This window comes from Malaya genurostris, chromosome 1 (genome assembly GCF_030247185.1).
Source record: "Malaya genurostris strain Urasoe2022 chromosome 1, Malgen_1.1, whole genome shotgun sequence".
Lineage (NCBI taxonomy): Eukaryota > Metazoa > Arthropoda > Insecta > Diptera > Culicidae > Malaya > Malaya genurostris.
Genome location: NC_080570.1, coordinates 128,302,242 through 128,320,302, shown reverse-complemented (window position 1 = coordinate 128,320,302; position 18,061 = coordinate 128,302,242). Strand labels below are relative to the sequence as shown.

The 18,061-nt window shown below is 37.7% G+C and overlaps 1 protein-coding gene across 1 annotated transcript in view; it reads left to right on the top strand.

Annotated features, from left to right (window-relative positions):
• Positions 1–1,339: 1,339 nt before the first annotated feature.
• Positions 1,340–18,061, top strand: part of LOC131425740 (TATA-box-binding protein) — a 50,915-nt gene continuing 34,193 nt past the window's right edge. The window contains exon 1 of the mRNA XM_058587849.1: positions 1,340–1,999. The gene's annotated coding sequence lies outside the window, so the exon portion shown is untranslated. The remainder of the gene's footprint in view (positions 2,000–18,061) is intronic.

The following is an 18,061-nucleotide window of genomic DNA, read 5'->3' as shown; positions in this document are numbered from 1 at the left end:
CCATAAATGTCATTTACTAATTTGAAACTTTTCCAAACCAGCTATTTGAGAAAGGCCGTACCAAAATGAACCTTTTGTAGAAAAATGACGTCATCTAAAGGGTAGTTGGCCTATTCTGGACTTACTCTCATAGAACGAAAAAAAGGAAATATAAATGAGAACGAAACTGTTTGGGAAGTAACTTCGTGATGTTTCGAAATGTTTGTTGCCAGAATTAAAAATTGTATTGCGTGCTCCTCGCAATAGGCCTGAAGTACATAATAATTTTCAAACTGAAGATAAGAAAGTGAAGTATATAAGGGAACATACATAAAGTACGTCACGCGTTTAGGGGGGAGAGGTTTCAAAAATACGTGACAATACATGGTGAAAAGATTGAGAAATGCTCGACAAAGGGGGAAAGGAGTGGTAGAAAAATTCAAAATTTTATGTTACGTACATAACGGATGCCCCCTGAAATATATAAACATAACAACTCAGCATAGCACTTGATTTCATATAGCAATTCTTAGATAAGATTACAAAAATACGTGAAATCCGTGTATAAATGCCTCGATGTCGGAACTCATTTAGGATATCCGGGTTCCTGGGAACCAGGAGCACCATGTCCATCTTTATGGGTACCAATCCCAAAGAGCTTAAGTTCCTGAATCCAACAGTGCTAAAATTACTTCAATCGGTTGAAAAATACTCAACTTACAGCGATTTAAAAAAATGGGTACCCGGGTACCCATTCGGGTGGTTAAAGGTGTTTTTTTTTTCGAGTGCACAACGGATAATAACTATAAGAGTAATAATTCTAATAAACGCCCTTTTCCGCTTTATAATAACATTGTAAAAACATGTACAACTCCGCTGCATTTAATCAAATTTTACGCGAATTTTGAAAACTGAAATAATGTAAAATTATAATGCGTCGTGTATACTTGGGCCTTTTATATAAAAAAAAACACCCGATTTTTGTGGAAAGAATACAACAACAAACCGTTCCAACAAACTGAACAAGTGTTTCTTTCATTATGTTGTTCAACAAACGCTCAAACAAGTTCTAACCACTTTCTTAATGGGTTGTTTGAATCAATCGAGATTTTTCTGCGTGTAGTAGTTTAAAAATTCTATCAACAGTTGGCTTTATTTTCAACTATCTTGAGTTTTAACGAAACCGCAAACTTTGACGGCCAAAAACCCGCGGCTGTCAAAAAAAAAAGAATAAACAATAGTGCATGTGTGCGTGAAGCAGCTGTGCATGGGTGCGTGAAGTTCCAATCATTCGATCCCTTTCGCTCTACTTTGTGTTCCGATTCAATCCTGCTCTGGTATGAATCGCGACAGAAGACGGTGTTCAGTTTCTGTTCGTACGTCGCTGTGCTTCTCCGCGCTGCTGGCTGTGCTGACACGCACATTCATGCATAGATTTTTCCTCATTCGTTTTTTCAAAAATGGCCGAGTAGGTAGTGCTAAGTGATAGCTCTCCATCCGTTTATATTAAAAATCAAAGTGCGCCTTGAAATTTCCCATTCTAGCTAGTGTGTGAACATTTTGGTGAATTTTAGTGAGTCCGGATCGGGAGTGTGAATTCGCTGTCCAGGAGTTGCTCGCCCGTGTGCCTGTTGGCCGTGTGCCGAAAAAAAAGAAATATCCGAGCGGAAATCCATAGAAAGAGGAAAGCTCGTGACCCTACCCACAGTCTTTTTTTATCTCGAAAATAGGAAAAAGATTTTGTTCTCCTTTTGGATCAGCAGTCTACTAACCACCAGCGCTCCGCATAGAAAGAAGACGACAACGACAACCGAAGAAAAGAAAAAGTAAAGTACTAGACTGAGCAGAAGTTCCTCGATAGGTAGATTGTCCTCGTGTAGAAATCAGCGACAGAAGTTTGCAGTTAGAATCATCCTTTGATAAATCACCGTGAACGATCGGTTGCTGCTGCGGAACCGGAAACCATCGCTCATCATCGCTGTTATTGTTCTTCGAGAGCAATTCCAAAGGAGCAAAAATCGTAAGTACAAGCTGAGGTTACTTTCAAATTTTTGCTAGTAAGGTTCAATCGTTGGTTTGCTACGACATAAGCAACAGCAAAAAAGTCCCGTACGATCGGAAGAATGAATCAGCGGGGATGTCTGTCAAATTTCGTACATCGTACGCGTTGTATGTTGGAAATAAGGGGTCGTCTGTGCTGTGCTGTGCTGGGGATAACCCGTACGGCGGTGTTCCGTTTTCGGACGGAACGATACGATGCCAGAACGGTGGTAGTCCAACCGATAATAGTGTGAGCTATTTTTTTTTTTTTCAATGAGTGAAAAGTTTCCCATTTGCCCCTTTGTAGCCCATCTAGGGCATCATTCGCTAATTACGTCACATCGATTTTTTTAAGAGTTCGAAGTTTGGGTAGTAGAGTTGGAATTGATAGGGGTTCGGATTTTTGTTAATCTTTTGTGCGGTCGCTTTCGTAGTGTAAGTAACAACAGGTCGGAGAATGAGTAATACTTCGGATGAAATTCAAAACATGCATTCTAATGAATATGACTTTTGTATCTGTCATAATGTTATTACAAATGGCGTTATTTTTTCTAAACGATGTTCCAACACGCTATATTTTTCATTTTCACATGAGATCATTTGATTGGTCGAGTAATTTACTATTATGTTAACATTTACATTTTCGTCGTATAGCGGTATCACACGTTCAGGTTTTTAAATGAAAAATAAAATAAATACCTACCGTCTGGCTCAGTAAGTGTATGTGAACTGATGTACATACCGAGAGGACACGTTCTAAGCTTTTTTTATCCTACTGCTCATAACTTCGATACCCACCGGGTTGTCCCCGAGCCATATTCTGCGTTCATTTTTTTAGCTACAGTTACAGATATATTTCTTACACAATACAGTTGAACGATACAGGAAATCATTCAACTGACATTACACAAAGATTCTGTTCGCTGTAAACGTTTTGTAATACTTACCACTGTATTTTATGTGAAAAATCCCAGCGGCGACCAGAAGCTCGTTGCATCTCGGTTGTTGTATGTGGCCTACAACCAATCCTACAAATATACCCCGGTCTGTACACTTCAAACCTTCAATCAACACCAATTCATGAGTGACAATCCGATTGCAAAATCATATCTTTTGTTTGCATATCCGATCGACCATGTTTGACCAGTCGCAAAAATCACGAAAATTTTTCTCCCTAGTACAAAGCACCTGTATTTGCACTCGTCAATTCCGATGAAATACATTATTTATTACATACCTGCCTTGACCAGGACACGTAATCCAACTTATCAATGTAAGGATTGTGCGAATCGATAGTCGATATTTATCACTGCTATTATGTTTTCCTGTTATCAATATTTTAAAGCTAAATTAAACGGTATGGAATGGTGTTGAATTGGATTGGAGTTGCCGACAATGATGATGTCAATCGCCGTAGTTTCAAAAGCGGTATTCTAAACTTATAGGATATGTCCTGCGTAATCATTATATGCAGACTAATCAATTATACATGAAAACCGTCAAGCGTTTCAACTACTAGAAAAATGTACAACGAAAATTGAAATCCAATCCGAAGGCTTTTTGGAAACATGTAATCGAGCAGAGGAAGGAATCTGAGTTATCTTTTATAATGGAAACAGCAAAGATGTAAAAAACAACCGTAGCCTTACAGTGCAGTTTTTAAACTGTTTGAAAAGGCTTTTCTGACACCGATCTAATTTTAAAATCAATCACGATATCAAGATTGCTAAGCTGGAAAGACTTCGATTCTGTTCGAACATCCTTCGATGGCTGCATTCGTATGTTATGGGTCGCCGTTTGGCAATGGAGACTGGTGATCACGTTTCCAACGAGTTTATTGCATCGTCCGAATCTCCGCAAGGTAGCCATCTTGGGCCTTTCATATTTTTATTGTACTTCAATGACGGATACTTTTCACTAGATGGCCCTCGTCTATCGTTTGCATTTTTATAACGACTGTTGCTGAGCTTCGCCGAGTGGTGTATTGTTTCGGAAGCTTCTCGCAACTTAAGATTTGTGATGAGGATGATTAAAAATTTCACAGGTGTATACTGCTTCAAATGTCTTTGGTGTTTATTTGTTCGTTCAACCCTTGAGTACTGCTCAGTCTCTCACTACCTAAATCAGTGTTTCCCAATGTGGTCCCTACAGCAGTGAGCACTAGCTCAATTTTTGTGGAAATATTCAAAAAAATATTCACTCATGCTTCTATTCTAGCAAATGCGAATATATGGCCCTTTCGTTTTGCTCCATCATGTTTTGTACAGTCCCCTCAGCAGAGAACGCCAGTTTGTCCTGAAATGCATCTCACTGACAACAGTCTGTTGCCTCTTTCTTGAGTTTGCAAGGGTGTTTCCTGAGGACCCACATGGACAAGCTCTTGGCATCATGAAGCTAACCGCATTGTGTCTTAATAAATGTATCTTTGAAAAAAATGTCCTGAAGCACTTGTACTGCTTGAGAAAAGGAACAAAATATTGATGGATGCTTCTGGTCGCGATTTAAATGTCGTTCTTTAGGTCGTTGTAGAAGATGGCTCACCTCACCAGACATTCTTTTGCGAGATTCGACAGCCTAATGTGTTTGACCATAATAACCATAAAACATTCTTGTTTAGGAAGCTGTTTCCCTGCAATCATACTTTACTAGCTGTTTGGGTGAATAACCGACTTAATTTCCTTATCGCATGATTCATAATCAGCACATTTTTGTAAGTCGACAGTTTTGCTAGATTTTTAACGATGCACGATTATAGATTATTCAATTTCCTCCCGATCTAGACGTACTAGCTGTCGAAGAACGATTTTTCGACCGCTTTACGAGTGAGTAGTATGGATTTTCGCGATGCACAAGCAAAATTTTGACGGGTCGCTACTCTAGCTTCGATGCCGTTCCACAACCGAGAAGCAAATATCAAAATCAAATAGCAGGCACTATGTTTGTTGTGGTCAAATGCAACAATATTGGACTCTAATTACAGTAAAGTCAGCGTTGAATTGCAACACGATCAATTTGATTCAGACAAGAACTTTCGAGCTTCGCATGAAAAACTTTCAAAGTTTAAACGCCATATGACATACCGGAAGTTCACACGTTCCGTTCCGATTTTCCGTTGGGTCCGTTTACAAATTTGAACAAGCCAGATTAACAATTACAAGACAAGTTGATTTTGATAGAGCTGTTCATTGCCTATGAAAAATTGTTTACAAGAATGTTACCGCGATTCTTTCCTCGTATACTGACGAACGAAGATTTAATGTAGTTCTGGTTTCCAAACTGAGAAATCGCTTTAGTATTATCGTGTGGGGAATTTACAAGTTGATTTAGCGATCAATTTTCCATTTAGAAGACTGAGAATTATAGATAAACTGTTTAATCTCAAATAAACTGTTTGATCTAGAATGTTTTTTGATGTTTTTTTTCACACGAAAAAAAATAAAATTCATCAAGGTTGAATTGAACACGGTCGATAATATCGATAAATATTGTATCTCAAACAACAAAGTTTCTGACATTATTTTTTGTAACATTTATCTTTAGCAAGAGTGCGTATAATTTATCCAAATCAAAAGACCTTTCGGTTACGGTCCGAAATAAGTTACTTCCGGTAATCTCCAATATGCCCTTGGCTATATTTTAGAGCTTAAGCAGTGTGTCTGTAAACTTATATTATTAAATAAAAAAAATCTCCAATAGATCGGTGAACTCCAGCAATCTCCGATAGGTCAACGAACCTTTTCTCTTATAACCATGGAATTTCGGTACGATCAAATTTACACAGATCCGAACAACTTGTAGTCGCAAAATCAACTGCCGTTTCAAGCGGTTTATGTTTTAGTCCTTTGCGGAGTGCGTTATACTGTGTAACGCATGTTTACTACTTTTTACACTGTACAAAATCAAATCAAAAGTCAAGTTCTGTAACCGACAAAACCTAATAAATATTTAAACATGTGTATATCTTTGTGTGTATTTCTGAGTATTTGTCAATTAATGTTTATTCATGTAAACACCATGCAGTTTATTTTGTTTCGAAGTGCAGTAAGCTATTTCATATGATTTGAATCGGTACAATTTCGAACATTCCTCTTAACCCGGCGAAAGACCGCAACTAGGTTAAAGCCGGGTATAAATAAATATTAAAAAAAACATTCATCTTGTTGTAGCTCATCAGCGCCCACACAAGATCTTTTCACATTTTATCCACATCGCATCTTTTCCATTTTATCCACATTCGATGGGTGTCCTGGACTGCTCCGCCGCTTCATCTAAGTTTGAAGCTGTTTTAAAAATGGGCAGTATTTTTCCATCTGTGCAATTTCAGACAATTCACAGGATTCATTAGCTTGGGGACAAAATTGATCTAGTTGACAGCATGCATGACTTGAATCCGAATGCAAAGGATTATCCCGGTTCTTTGATGTTAAATACTGTTAAGCATATTTACTTCTCAAGTCTAAGAGCAATTGGAACCATATTACTACTCCAAGTTCAGATCGAGATCCTGAAACTAAACCTGGACCCATACTGCGAGAGTCCAAGTATAGGTTCGGTTCCACTTCGAGGTTCTGAATCGGTAATATGATATGTTTCAGATCCAGGCTCTAAATCAGCAATATGTCATATCTAGAGCTCTAGTTTTGCGTTCAAAACATGAACGTGCACTTGAAGCTGGGTTAATTATATGGTAAATCCAGATGAGGAACCAGAACCAGAATCTGAATTAAACTCAGGTCTCTTTGAATGCGAATTTTCGAAGTTATGCGGTTTTTCAGGAGATGTTTTTATGCGGTAAGTCTTCAGTGTAAAGCCCTTGAATCCTAAAACTAAATTCTGAACCTGGACTCTGGAACTGAACAGAATTGAATTCTAAATCTGCAATCTGCCATAGAATCTCAGGGACTGGGATTTTGGAACTGAATTCTGGGTCTGAATTGTGAAACGAAGTTATGAAACTGAATCCAACCTAAGGTTACTATCGCTATATGGATTATTTTCCGTCAAAAAGGAAATGTAACAAATTTTCTCAGTGTATGCACTTAATCGTGCCATATCCTCATACGTTACACCGAAATTGAAAATGTTTAAAGTTATCAGTCTGTTTACTTCATCGACATTGTTTAGTAAACATCATCAGCAAATGACAAATGAATGCTGACGCTTTTTTGTGTTATCGAGAATGCATAAAAATATCGGCCAGACTTATGGTTTCAACAAGATTACACTACTCGTACCACTATTTGATTGGTTTGACTCAGCAGTCATTTGCCTATCTGTGCATACTATGATTTTGTGCGCAAAAAGATCACAGATAATCTACTGTAATAAGTGAAGGAAAAGTTAGTGCCAGATGCTTAAAAAATGCTTGATCTTAGGGAGACACGTGACCCATGCCGCATCAGCATCATTCGAAACCCGGTGAGGATGTCGATAGAAAAGACTTCGGAGTAAATCCGAAGACCGCTTCTGCCAAATGACCGCCATTGAATCAATGACCCGAGACCCGCTATGACCCGAGACTTCGCATACTGTGACATTGCTGCCGCAATGCTTCTCGATAAGCTGGACAGCGATACCTGGATCTCCTCAACTACAAGGTGGTGATTACCGGAGAAGATCACAGCCTCGAATCCCAGAGGGATATATCCGACGAAAGTGAAATTAGTTTCGTTTACCGCTGAGAACACTGAGCTGTGGGGTGAGAGGCTCCGTGAGATCCATACGTGTAGGTCCCTAACTCATGTCTTCGTTCGTGATCCGTCGGTAAAGTATGAGGGGTACTTCGGAACCTGCTAGAAGATATTTAATGAAAGGGAGAGTGGCAGGGAAGTATCGGTTTTGGCAAGATCCGGTTGATACTACATCCGGTGTACATAAGACAGTTTCGGAAAGTTCTGTCCTGCGAAGGAACCAGTGGCGTCTCGTCCTCATGTGCACCTCGTGCACTGCACAACCGCTCAAATTGAAGGAATTAACTGCGTCCCCAACCCCATCCAAATTCAATTATTTTTTTTTTTAATCTTTTTTTATTCAATGGAAGCAGGTTGAGCTACTATTGCACGGATTCAAGAAGAGAAAGAATTACTCTGCTCAGCTCTGAGATTTGATTGTTTAATAAAAAAATCCCATCCGAAAGTATATCGTTATCTGATTGTATTGGAAAACACAAGCGAATCTCCATTCCTCAATCTTAAGTTTTCACTTATAACAAACTGTTACATCTGCTATCATACACACATAAGCAGTACACAACTAGTCAATTTTGTCACGAGACGCCACTGGAAGGAACGGTACAGGATCTTCACTATCTGTAGGGAAGTACACTCCTTTCTATTTTTTTTCTTGGTTTACCGATCGGGCAGCTGAATAGCGCAGATTCTCAACCGGGCCTATTTATGGATCCAGGATATACAATCTCAATTCCTTGTCAGACGAACTAGTCTATGTTGACCAACTGAACACTGGCTGCCAGGAATTGTGCATTGATCCTTTCACCATGTGTAAATTCGTTGTTGAAATATTTAAAGAAGGTATTCAATAGAAATTATACTTACTAATAATGGCTTGATGGTGTACTTAATTCATAATCTTGGAAGAAGAAATAAATATATGTTTTGCATAGTAGAATATGAGTGATCATTGATTATTGAGTGAATCATTAGTTTGGATCTAAGTAAAAGTGTCGAATATCTGAGAATGCGCCAAGCATACTACAATGTAATCTAAGAGAGAGCTATTTTCAACAAGCAACTAAACTACTATGTGTTGATGTTTCGAATCCACTCCATTTGCGGTTCCAAAGGGTAACAAAGAGTACACGATTCGGTGATCATATAACCAACTACATACTGAAAAGAGATCAAATTTGATTAGTAGATCGCTTCTCTTCCTTAGATCAAAGTGTAGTATTTGTTGTAGCATGAACAATGCCTGACAAGTTTGGCACACTCAGAAAGATGAACATATCCATTTTACTGCTCACATTCTGTGTATTATTACCCATGGCACCATTAGTGTGGATCCTTCTCCATTGAGTAAGGATACAGACAAGCCCTGGGACCGCGACAGCATCATTCAATCTGTCTCAAGGTTGTGCTAACGCCCAGGGACACTCCTTTCTATTTATTTATTTATTTATTCTGGAGTAATAATTTTGTTAAAGCCAGATGTCCTAGAAATGCATTAATCATCGAGATCAAGTGTTTTTAGGGAATTTGGTAGGATTGTCTCTGGGAAAACATTTTCAAACTTAATATTTTCTGCTACAAAAGCAGTTTTCCGGAGAAAAATAGACTTACGACAACATTCCATATACATTGCTTTTCGCGTGTTAAATAAAAGGTTCCTATTCTGCGGGTTTACTTATAGAAGCTACGTAAATCTTTTTATCGCAATAATTTCTGCAAGAGGAATGTGTTTGTTGCTAATCAAATGTGTCAGTGGAAGTAAGCTGGAACTAAAATAATTTTTCTCGAACAGTTTTAAGAAAAAGGGGGAGAGTTCGAGACTAAGATTTTCGCTTTTCTTGAATTATAATTTAAAGCAGAATGAACTGATTGACTTATTTTTAACCCATATGGAAGATTTATTGTTCCAAATTTAGGGATTTGTTTTTACGCACACATTGTAGACATTACTCATACGCTTGCAAAGAGTCTTGCTTCTTCAAAGCTCACGTTCAATTTAACAAAAGCAAATCGATTATTTGGGTTTATCACGATGATATCAAAAATTTTCTGTGGTCCTTACTGTTTGAAAGCTTTCTACTGCTCGTTCCGCCAGTACTGGAAAATGTTTCAATCGTTTGGCATCCTAATCAATTGACTTGGAGCCTGAAGGTCGAAAACGTGCAGCGAACTTTTATCAGATTTGCATTGCGGAATCGTCCTTGATGTGGATACGATAAATCTCCCGACGAATGATGCTCGCTGCAAGCTGCTAAATATAGGTAGAAACTAACTCTTCAACGATCCGTCGTAGTATCCGTCAGGCTGGATTTGTCGCAACACTTTTGAATGAGGAAGTGGAGAGCTACGATATATTGTCATCATCCGAGCATCCGAGTACCGTCCAGATCTTTGCGTCTCGTATCAGTGATCTTCACCTCCATAATTTTTTTTAATTCGGAAAACCATCTTTATCGATTCATAACACGGATTAGAAATAGTTTATCTATATAATATAAGGTTATTTTTCAGATAGACTGCAGTCAGATGGAATGAAACAACAAATAAATGAACCTGCTTCAGATGGCTCTCCATTTTACACCATGGAGGGTTGAAATTTAAACGATGCAAAATAATGTATGTACGGCAAGGAAAACGTACGTACAAACCCTTAGGTCGTACACAACCCCCGTAAGACAGACGAAAATTCTTCTGGCTACAGCACGAAACATAAGGTGCAAAAATAAAAATACCGAACACACCTTCTTACCATCGCCAAATAATGGAAAAATCAAAGAAAGTGGGACAATCAAATGAAGGTTAGCATGCACCGAATATCCTAGACAAAGACGAAAATGTGTTCTGGAAAGAAACCCGAAAAAAGTTTTTATCGTTTCGTTGAATGAAAAAAAAAATTGTACAGGACAACAAAAGCACTGTTCAGTGTGTTGTTGTTGTTGTATTCGAGACCAATTTGATGATATGTCGATGTGACTCTTTTCTTTTCTGTTTTTTTTGCTATGGAACCAATAAAAATCATTTCCCTGTTTGGGAATTTGCACATTATTTGCAGAGAAGTGTTCCAGGTCCGATCAACTCAAAGTATAACAAAGTGCTGTGCTGTTTATCCTCTCCGGCTGCAGCTATTTACAACGTCTGAGTGCGGCATAAATATTGGAATCGAATTCTAAAAAATATTTACGTAAATATAACTGAGCCTTTCAGCTCATATGGAAGCATGTTTAAACGAAGGCACACCATTTGTGCGAGGTGCTGGGGAACACTAAGCTGGGGAGCAGTTGAGTGGCAATAGGAAGAAAAAAAAACATCGCTATTGCAACTACTCTATTACTTTGCTTGCAGAGATTAGCAATGTGCGTACGGTGGCCGAAGTGCTATTCTTTATGTTTTTTACATTCTCAAGCCTTTATAACCCACTACCGATCATTCATTGGTGTGGAGCCAATGAACTGGGAGCTTTTCTCCGTGAACCTCACTGAAAATAGCTGAGTATGTGAGTACTTCTCTAAATACACGCCTGAGTATGTGAACGCTGTGATCATTGTGTGGTGATCAGATAATTCCATCGCTGGATGAAAAACTGCTGATTGTTGGCCGATCCACGACATAAAATCTGTTCACTTTCTAGTAGATATAATATTCGATTCGGATCTGGCGACATCGAGGTCAACTGTTCAGTATCCATGTAAAGCTTCGACCGTAAAGAATCAATAGATAGACGACGAGATGTTTTGTATTTGAGTAAAAAAAAACATGATCGATTACAATACTGCGTACATTCGTGACCAGCAGCACGTGCTCGAAGATTGACCGCCGGAACCGAAAGGATTCACTCTGGCGGTGCGCCAAAATAAAGTAAAAAAAAAAAGAAGAAAATCGATGACGCTGCCTCCCTAGCCCAGAGGGAATAAACTCAAGGTAAATCGAATTATCGCTCGACATCAGCTCCAGCGGTGTAGCCACTGTTGTAAATGACACCGGCCAAGTACGTTTCAATGCGAACCTGATGTTACTAGCGGCCTTGCGCGTAGGATAAAATTAAATATAAAACGTCCACAACGATATGATGGCACAGATGAAAATCTCATTCGCAGTATTTTCGATAGATCTGTTCTGCTTATTCGACAATCCGACAATTCCGAGTACGAAACGGAATCCCGGTCAACTAAGCGGGGACGTGCAACAAACAAAGAGAACGTTGTGGTGACAACACCCACACACTGACGAAGCTGTGCACACACATCGCACCTCCCGCGGGAAGTCGGATTTTATAAATTCATAAGAAAGTAGTAGCTAAATGATCATTATTCATGAACGGTAATGTAATGCAGTGCAATTGCGACATAAATAACATCTATCTGTAGAGATTAAATATTGGTGCTGGTGCGCGCGGTGCTGGGAGAATTAGCAAAGGTTTTCCTTTTCCGACACTTTCGGAACGAAGTTTGAAGCTATCCCAATTTTTAGCATGCAGGACAATTGCAGTGCTGGTACTATACGGACATGGTCATCACACATGAATCCGAAAACCGACGAATAGTGTGTTTATGTCGTTCTGATGTGACCAAAATATTTGAAAAAGCCAATTACCAAGATATTCAGCGTTCACATTTTACGAACAAATCGAACTGCAACACAAATGTAAGAACTTCAAACATAAACTTATCGCTAGCAATTTTATGACATCGCGATGCTAAAGGGTAAATCGATATCTATTTTTGTTGTATTTTGTATTTGTACTTTTAAAGCGCACTTCTTCAGTCGGTACGAATAACACTTGTGCAACTTGTCTAATATTTTGACTAATTTCTATCATTATCAGTGATAGACATTGAGTATGCAACTTTTTGAATTACACTTCTATGTATGTGTTTTATAATGAACTTTCATGGTAGGGAAATGTTAAGTGAGTGAGGTGGTACAAACCAAAAAGAAATAAATCGTTCTGCATCCACGAAAGGATGCTGAACGATCTGCAGGTGCTAAAATCCACATTTTATAAAACCTCTAACCCCTGAGAGGATTTAGGAACACCATTCTGCTTTCCTGGAAGAATGCAAAACGGTTCGCAATATGTATGAACAGAAGTAAATGCGGGACCCCATGAAGGATGCCAAACAATCTGCTAAACCTTTTTAGGGTAGAAAACAGAAGTTATTACTTCACTCCAGGAAGAACGATGAACTCCTCTGATTATTGCTTCTTACTATATTGGATAAGAACGATAGAATATCCGTCGATTTTAGCTCCCCATACACATATTCAACAATTTATGGAGAACCAAAAACCCGAATACGTGATTGCGTCAATGCGGGACAGTTACATATCAGATGCTATGAAGTACGCAATCGCATTCACACAAATCACAAATTGAGTTTGCAATGTCCAGTCAGAGCTCTGACCAGAATCCTTCAATGATGCTTGGTAAAATGCAATCGACATTTTAACATTTTCAGATTTAAATCTGCTAAAAAATGCCATTGGCTGAGCGCAAGTTTTTCAACTAGTTGACAGATATAAAGCTGGATCTAACCAACTAGAGATAGTTGATGACTGACAATTTCCAGCATCCGAATTTGAAATCCCAACTGCATCATTCAGCTTATGAGGTCATGTCTCGTAGGATGAAGATTCAATAGTTACATCATCCCGCATTTAAATCTCAGCTTCTTCAGTGAATTTCATAGCCATCTCAACAAGCCTTAATAAAAGCTTTTTGCATTGTTGAACCAACAAACGACCCGTAATAGTCAGTGTTCAAGAGAGATTGGAAAAAATTTGTACTACCAAATCGATAAAAAATAATGATTTCTGGTCGTGCTGTCTCAAATGTGGCATGTTCCGGTTTTTGGTGGTATTCTGTTTTGCAAATCTGACTTGCTAATGTATCATTTCGTCAACCACAAGTTGCCAACTTTCGTTCTGTTTTGGGAAGCTCGGCATCTTTTTTTTTTCCATAAATACGTTTATTTCTTAAGGCAGTTTACATAAGTTTTTCTTCGCCGTAGCATCACTTTTACATAATATTCTTATCCTAATTTAATTCTAACAAAGTCACAACGTTTTGAATTTATTAAAACCTATTCTCTTATAGCTTAAATATCATCTTAAGTAACTCGTCATTAATTATGAAATCTACTCGGAAATATTATTTGAACCAAACGATTAACTTCTATAAATTATAAAATAAGCTGTTATTTTCAGACATTTTGTTGATAATTTCATAAACTGTTTCGAGTTTGTTTGTATCATTACATAATTTTTATTCTAATTTAGCTATTGGTTGAACTCATGGACGCAGCTGGGATCAGAACTAAGTCTTAAAAGGGGCCTTTATTAAATTGAAACTTCAATTTTCTTTATGAAATGATAAATAAGTTTCATGTATGAAAGGTCACGACAAGCAAGAATGTCTCGAACTGGGATATTGGATAGTTTACCTTGGGTACGCAAAGAATTTATTAGTTGAGATCTGACATCACGATACTCCACGCATGTCTAAACAACATGATCAATATCCCGATAACCTTCTCCGCAAGCATAATGATTAGTCTCGGAGAGCCCAATTCGAAGGAGATGTGCATCTAGGGCTCGGCATCTTGTTGAATGTTGAATTTTCATCCGATTTTTTCATAGCGAGATTAGATAACACAGGATTTTATCGGATTTTGGATTTGGATCGGGTTTTATAGGCAACTCTATGGCTCCCTAACGAACGGAAAGAAATTAAGCATTGCTATTTGGTTATTTGTTTTAGAAGCAATAATTTATATCCGCTAAGCACATCTTTTGGCTCGATAGTTTAAAGCGTAAGATGCTAGTTTTACAGACAGCTATTCCCAAGTCGCAGATATTATTGTTGTGTCTTTCCAAAATTTACACTTATGGGGAGTGATAAAAATTTAGCCGTGAAAATCTTCTAATGCTACAATGGTAACTCCTTCCTGGGATCAAGAAATAAAAGAAAAAGCGGGTGGGTAATGTCAGACACATAACTGGATGTCGTGGAAACGAAAACAACTGACATGTTCCTTAACACTTCCGAATATCAATTAATTGATCAATTGTATGAATTATGCTAGCATTCCCCTTTTTCACATTTTTCGCAAAAATGAAGAAGGCTTCACTTGATCTCGATTACTGTGAATTTCACACAGCGAAAAGTGCACAAATCTAATCAAACAGTTCTAGATTCGCACTAAACTGAGGATTTTCACCATCGATTTGCGAAGAAGCAATCCTAATAATTCTTTAGAAAACGTTTAGAGCCATTAGAACGGCTGATTTTGTGTGATGCTCCCCACCGTTGTCCTCTTTACGTTGACTTTTCACCAATGCAAACGACTAGCAGCTGTGACGTAATCGCTCTTGTCGGAAGCGAAACTAGCGAAACGTCGATTATTTCATTTCGGATTCTGTACGGGATTCATTGCTGCCTTTCAGAAGGACCAAATTGTGGAACTCACTACGATATTAAGCACTGTTCGGAACATTTTTCTCGAACGATAAGTTGTACAGCAGCAGATATTTTGTTCTCTTCCTCAGAACGCGTTCTGATTGGCTGGTGTTGACATGGGTCAAATGAGACAGGTTTTTCAATAGTGTACTATTGAAATACTTCAATGCTTTTGCTATACACGTTTAAGTTTAAAAATTTCGATTCTAATGGTAGTTAGAGTATATAAATTCTTTCACAGATTACTGAGTTATGAGCTTTAAAAATAGACAAACGCGCCTTATGAAATATTCTCTTTGATACTCGTTTATACCAAACATTTCTGAAAAGTATAATTTTGAATTATTTGAGATTATGTCACACAACTGAAAATTTTATCATAAAATTGTGATCATATTTCCGATGGCGTGTAGCAAAAATTATGTTGATTCGTTAGATACAACAAGAGATATTCACGATCAAAAACTTATCACTCTCTCAGAGGGTAAATTTTGAAAAAGCGCACCATGGTAAAGTAAGTCGTGTTCACAACAAAAATCGATCTCATTAGGAGAGCTATAGCATTTATGACATATACTGGTAAATGGTTCGTTGATTCCGTAGTTAGTTCTGACGCAGTCCAGCAGTTGCAGCAAATTCACGCAATCATCACGGGATTTCGTAGTATCTCACCGAAATCATAGCGAATTATGATTTATAACCCTATATCGATTTCCTTAGTTTGAAAGAATTGTTGCATTCATCTATGGGTAACGATGCAGAGACGAGCAAAACGCAGTTTATCGTTTAGAAATTATGATGGCCAAACAAACAGAACAGATTTTGGTTCAAAATCAACTTTATTCATCAACGTAATCTCCATCAAGAGTAACGCAATCATTCCAGCGCCGCTCTAACATTTCAATACCACTTTTGTAGAACAATGTATCTTTTGCCTCAAAATAAGCCTCAGTTTCAGCGATAACCTTTTCATTCGTGCAAAATTTCTTACCGGTGAGCATTTTTTTTTAGGTTTGCGAACAGCCAGTAGTCGCCGGGAGTCAAATCTGGCGAATACGGTAGATGTGGGAGCAATTCAAAGTTCAATTCATCTAATTTTGCCATTGTTTTGATTGGTGCGTTGTCTTGATGAAACAAAAAAATTTTTTCTTTGCCTTCAAACGCTCCAATAACTATACAATATTCACTATTAATCAGCGTCGCTTTTTTTTTATTCGGTTGGTCCTGTCCGGTGCCTCATAGGACCGTAGTCCCGAGGCACTGTTAATGGTATTTCTTTTCTCAAGTTCACATAGTATTAGAATTAATCATTAGGACTACATCGTGTCTGTTGATTTTACAATAAATAAATAAATAAATAAATATTTTAGAAGATAGTCGATAAATATTACACTACGTACATCTCAAATTACCGAGGCCAAAAGCTTTTCAGCCGATTGTTGTGCTTTCGGGCGCTTTGAAGTGAAATGATGAATCCATGTTTCATCCATTGTCACATATCGACGCAAAAATTCCGGTTTGTAACGTTTAAACATGGCCAAACACTGCTTAGAATCACCAACACGTTCTCGTTTTTGGTCAACAGTGAGAAAACGCGGAACCTACTTTGAGCAGAGCTTTCTCATAGTCACATGCTTATGCAATGTGAAGCCAACACGTTCTTTTGATATTTTTAAGATGTCAGCTAACTCACGCAACTTCACTTTTCGATAATTCACAACGATTTTGTGGATTTTTTTAATGTTTTCTGGTGTTACCGCCTTATATAGACGTCCACTACGTTCTGCATCATCGCCAATGTTTTATTGTTGTTTCTGATGAAGTCTCCATAACACTTTTCAGGCCATTGCTTCGCTTGAATGGTATTTTTTCCATTAAGAAACAGTGTAAAATTTTAGCACGAAATTGTTTTTGATCCATTGTTCTGAAAATAGTAAAGGTAGCGCCACTTAACAATAATAATTCACAAACTAATGAATATCCTGAAATTTTAACAGCTGTTTTTTAATGGTTAGTATTAAATGAAAAAAGGTGACTGCAATAAAACTAGCGCCGTCTATGTGTTAGGCCCGGGACTTTTCAGCCCGTGTGTTATGAGAACTGCAGATATTTTTCTGTTTTCGTACTGAAGATTCCATTACTGAAAGACAGCATTTAATGTTCAGGGAACAATGCGGAGATCAAAATGATAAACTAAGTAGTAAACACTCGGAAAAAAAACTTATTAACAAACAACAATTGTATCGCTACGAACGATGAAACTTATCACAGTTCTGTTTTCTAATGATTTTCAAAAGAAGAATTCTATATTCGATTCGATCGCCAAAGTGACCTGTTAGATTGCAACATAGAGAAGATTTTCCATAAAATTTCCTATTTGGCAAGGAATCTGTAGCTGTGTATACTAAGGTCTTTTTTGACGCGGTTTTTTATGCGGTTTTTAACGACGGCTTTTTTTACGCGGATCTCCTAAGGTGCGCGGTTTTTTTTCGAGGATTTCCGAAGTTATGCGGTTTTCTTGTTTTGTCTTAGAAATGCATGAATCGTCGAGATCTTGTATTATCCCGAATTTTTTTTAAAGTCAACTCTCTGACACTCATAGACATTTGGTCTAAAAAAACTTCCATTTTGCGGTTTTTTAACGCGGATTTCCGAAATTACATCGTTGAAAATTGATTTTTTTTAGATTACACCAGATGTTAACGTTCCATACATTTCAAAGATATTTGGCATAAAAAAATCGATTACGGAAATCTCAAAAAAAAAAAATTTAAATCTCAAAGTCGATTTAAAAAAAAATCTTACACCAGATCTGGACGTTTAATGCAATTCTAAGATATTTGGCATAAAAAATCTTTTCCATTTTGCGCGAATTTTTCGAAGTTACGTCGTTTAAAAA